Source organism: Peromyscus maniculatus, chromosome 4 (assembly GCF_049852395.1).
Source record: "Peromyscus maniculatus bairdii isolate BWxNUB_F1_BW_parent chromosome 4, HU_Pman_BW_mat_3.1, whole genome shotgun sequence".
NCBI lineage: Eukaryota > Metazoa > Chordata > Mammalia > Rodentia > Cricetidae > Peromyscus > Peromyscus maniculatus.
In genome coordinates, this window is record NC_134855.1 from 132,962,636 (window position 1) to 132,967,962 (window position 5,327).

The following is a 5,327-nucleotide window of genomic DNA, read 5'->3' on the forward strand; positions in this document are numbered from 1 at the left end:
TCCATAAGAAATCAGGCTGAGCAAGCCATGAGGAGTAAGCCAGTAAGCACATGACCTCTGCATCAGCTCCTGCCTCCACATTCCTGTCCTGTTTGAGTCTTGTACTGACTTCCTTCAGTGATAAACAAGGCTGTGGAAGTGTAAACCTGAATAAACCTTTTCCTCCCAAAGTTGCTTTGGTCATGGTGTTTCATAACAGCAATAGTAACCCTGACTAAGGCATAGATAGGCTTAAAGACAGAGACCTCAGAAGCTGTGAACAGAAGCAGAGATGGCCTCTGACAAAGTTGATATCAAAAACTCTGAAGAAACTGTGAACCAAAGAAGCATACCTCAACATACCTCATAAGGACGATTTATTGCAAACCTATATCCGGCAGTATACTAAATGAAGAAAAACTAGAATCATTTCCTTTAAAATCAGGAATCAGGCAAGGGTAGCCTCTCATACTAGAAATAGTGCTGGAAGTCTTAGCTAAACAATGAGAGTGAAGAAAGAAATTAAAGGAATAAAATTATGGAAAAAAAAAGAGAGGTTGGAAGACAGCTCAGTTGGTAAAGTGCCTGCCTTGGAAAAGTAAGGAACTGAGTTTGAGCCACAGGACCCACATAAAAATGCTGGGTGTGGGGTTCATGCAGTTCTAGTGCTGAGGAGACAGAGCCAGGAGACTCTGCCATTTGTTGGCCAACCAGCCTAGCCTAGTTGATGAGATCCAGGCCAATAAGAGACCCTGCCTCAAGAGAGGTGATGGCATTCCATACACTGAAAATATAACACACTGAGGAAAATACTAGAAAACAGAAAGGCATTCCATGCTAATAGACTGACAGATTAACATTATGGAATGTGCAACAGAAAGCAGTTTACAGATTCAATGCAGTTCCCAACAATATTCGCTTGAAATTCTTCAAAAACCAAAAAAAAAATCCTAAAATCCATACAGAAGCACAAAAAGACCCTGAAGAGTCAAATAATCCTAAGCTGAAAGAGAAATGCTGGAGCTGTTGATATTCTGATCCACCCCCTTGAAATCCCACCCCTGGTGTCACCCTGCATCCTGACATAACAGCCTCATTTTAAGGAAATCTCCCTTTCTTCCCTCCTCTCTTCTGTTTTTCTCCCACAAAGTGTGCTCCCTCAAACCCCCCTCTCTCTTCCTCTCTCTCCTTTTGTCTATCTTTCTCTCTATCTTTCTAATAAACTCTTTCTGCATGGATGCAGCATGTGGGTTGTGAATTACTGGCTGTTGCCACTGCCATGTCTGCATGGCATGCATCTGCTAGCCTGCCACTGCATCTGCCAAGCACACCAGCAAGTTTTCCCCCACGTGTGAGCCCTGACCCAGTCAATCTTATATCCCCTGAATGCATAATTCATAATATTAGCCCCAACATGGGGCTATCATGCACCTTCTGTTAGTCCTCACTGACTCTCTGGGATGCTGAAGGACAGATTTGTCTTGGTTCACTTGCTGATGCCATGTGTCTTTCAGGCTTTAAGCCCTTTGGCCCCAGTCCCTCTGTGATGACATATGGAGACACCCTATCCCACTCAATTCCACCACCCATAGCCTTTGTGATCATGGTCCATTGGCTATCTTGAGCCATTATCATTGTCCCTCTGACCCTCTGGGATGCTGGAGATCAGTCTGCTGGGCCTTATACCTCATTGTGGAAAAATGTGCCTACCCAACTCTTATCCCAGCTTCTTCCTCATTGCCAACTCCCCCATGCTCCTCCAGCCTCTGCTAAGCAATTACATCATCACTTGTCACCAGTTTTCTTTACGAAGCAAGTACAACCCTTGCCTCTGCTTGCTCTCCTTGACTGTAATTCTATCTCTTAATCTTTTCTCTCTGTCACTTGACTCTGTTGCTGGGACTTCCTGTTCCACCCACAGGACTTTGGTGTGGGACCACACACACACACACACACACACACACACACACACACACACACACACTGGATGTTCTGCCACTGCTCAGAGCCAAGCCCCTGTATCAGTCTATATTTCCTCTGTTGCCCCTGCTACCAGGCCTTGAGAGATGGCCACACTGACTTGTTTCTGACTAACTCTCTAAACTTCACTTTATATGTTCAGTTTATTTTGGAAAAAAATAAAACCACACATGACCACAAGTTTGCCTACCATATTGGTAAGGGCAGTCACATGCTCAGTCACCATCTTAAATAAGGGCAGTCACATGATCAGGTGTTACCTTGACTAAGACCAAAATGGACAAGTCATATGACCTCAGGGACATCCTTACTCAGGGCAGCATGTTTTTTGGGGACCCTGACAACAACACGCCAATGCCATCTTGAAATAGTTACAAAAGAGAACACATCATCTCATGTTCCCTGTCAGGAATAGGCTGGAATGCTGGGTCCAAAGGAAACCCCCTGGCATAGAGGACTGATTGGCTATCTAATGCCCATTGATATTTGATAATTAAAATTGTTCTGCAGCTGGGCAGTGGTGGTGCATGTCTTTAATCCCAGCACTCAGGAGGCAGAGGCAGGCAGATCTCTGTGAGTTCAAGGCAAGCCTGGTCTCCAAAGCGAGTTCCAGGAAAGGCGCAAAGCTACACAGAGAAACCCTGTCTCGAAAAACCAAAAATCAAAAAAAAAAAAAAATTGTTCTGCAATAAGATGGGACACTTGACCTTTATGCAGAACCAATGAGGTATTTATATGACCTTAAGAAATAGTTATTTCTATATAAATCATTCAGAATTATAATCTGGCTGTACTCAAGGATCAGAACTACAGTTATAGGGACGTAAAAATGGTAACAGATTCAGATATCACTGCAAACAGCTTAAAAAGTGTCTCTCCTTAACTCAAGGTCTATTCAGGCTCAGGAACATGAGCCTCCATATCCTTGCTAACTTCATTAAGCTATAACTAACTGGGATATAAACCTATATATTTATAATATAAACCTTTATAATATATAAACCTATATATTCAGATTTAATTTATATATTTGATCTCAAAGGTATAAAAACATCTAATAGATTCTGTTCCCCCAGTCATCAAGCACCTGTAGAGATGTGAGAATGTGGCATTTAATATAACAGCTTTTTATGATAAAGAGACATGTCAGCTCCTATATCTTCTCCAAGAAGATAGATGGTCGCAGAAGAACTTGGAAGCTTATGGCAAGGCTGTCCATGCAGCAAAAAAGCTGAGATCCTGTCTAGACTGTGAATAAGAGGAACAACAGGGATTGATTGTCCTCTCTGCCAAGACAGGTAGGATGACCTTCCCAAATTTCTACTTCACAGAAAAAAAAAAATCTGTCACATCTTCTGGGCTTATCAGCTGAACAAATGCTGCCTTTGGGGCTTTTGTCCCCCAACGACCACGAAGAGACCTGGAAATGCTGCCTAGGTAGCTGGGAAGCTGTCTCACTTCTTAAATTTATTCTTCTCAAATCTGATGATGTTTGATGACTAGGATATCAATTTAAAAGCCCCAGACTTCATGGTACAGGATAGACTGGTTTCAGATGTAACTCCAGAAGTTCAAAGTTTTAATACTGATAAATGCAGCTTTGATAAACTGATAGAACATTGACTACAAAGAGTTTTGAAGAGTCCTTAAATTTCTACGGATTTTTAACCCTTTTGCTGTGATGCAAATCCATTCCAGCTGTCTTACAGATACCTACAGGTTCCTGGCGAAGGTTCTGCTTCTGTATCAAGAAACTTGGTCTGATGAAACTTAACAGTCTCCATAGCCCATTTTGACCTCACCCATTCTCAAGCATATTTTTTAGTTTCCCTCCTCATGCCTGGGTCAAAGGGCTCTCCAGATATGCCAGCCCCTACACCAGCTGGCACCAGCTCCAAGGATGTCAACTGGGATGAATGCACCCCCACCTCCAGAGAAATGGCAAATGTGATGCTTCCTACAGGAGAACACATCATCCTTCAATTCATGCTGGTACCATCTCTCCAGGCTCAGGCAGGCACAGGACCAGCAACAGGAACCTGGTTCTCCAAGATGTCACAAAGAAGAACATATCTGCGCTTTTGTCTCACTCATTCACTCTTGACTCTTCTGTACAACCAGGGCACTTCTCTGTTCCATTCTCTCTGACGGTTATCACTCTTCCCATGGCTAGCCCAGCTCATAAGGCCAATGGTAACAATCTATTTTTTCTCCTAGCAACCTCAAGGAACACCGCCTGAGGTCTCCACATCTGAGATTTCCAGGCTGACAGCTAACTATGCTTCCTCACTCCTGCCTCCTGCTGTGTGTGACTCCTGGCTTCCCCCTCCCCACTTGGCCCCTTGTCAGCTTGAAGTAGCCTTGAGAATGCAGCACCTTTGCTCCCCCACTTGCTCCCATAACTCACCTCTTTTTATCAAAACAGAGGAATGTTAATATTCTGACCCATCCCCTTGAAGTCCTGCCCCTTGGGGGCCACCTGCATCCTGATGTAAAAGCCTCATTTTAAGGAAAAACTCTGCTCCTTCCTCTCTCTCTTCTGCCTTTTCCCCCTTCCCTGACATAAGGTGTGCACACCTCCACTTTCCTTCTCCTCTCTCTCTTCCTCTCTCTCTCTTTTTCTATCTTTCTACCTTTCTAATGAACTCTCTCCACATGGATGCAGAGCCAGGGTTGAATGACTGTGTCTCATGTGAGTTACTGTGTCTTGGCTGCCACTGCATCTGCCCAGCATGCCAGCATGTTTTTCTGCACAAGCAGCATACTCTTGGGGGGCACCCCTGCACAATAATTCACAACAGCAGCTACCCTGGTACTTGATATCAAATTATATAACAGATCCATAGTAATCAAAACAGCATGAAGCTGGCACACACACACACACACACACACACACACACACACACACACACACATATACATACACAAAAAAAATACAGACAGACATAAAGACCAAGGGAACAAATGGAATGAAGAACTCAGAAATAAACCCACAGTTATAGCCACCTAATCTCTGACAAAATGTGTCAAAAATTATACATTGGAAAAACAACAGAAAGACAAAATAAAAAAGAGAGAAAAATACACATGGGAGGGGAAAAATCATCCTTTCTATCTAATAGTGCTGGAAACGGTGGAGATCCATGTGGAGAAGAATGAAACTGGATCCCCTTCTCTCACCCTGCACAAAAATCTATCCAAAATAAATCAGATACCTTAAAGTAAGGACATGAAACTGTGAAACCACTAAAGTGAAGCTTGGCAAACACTTCCAGATACAGGCCTAGACAAGGATGTTATGTAGAAATTACAAATGAGGTTACACAGAATTAATAAGCTTCTCCAAAGCAGAGGATGCCATCTCTATT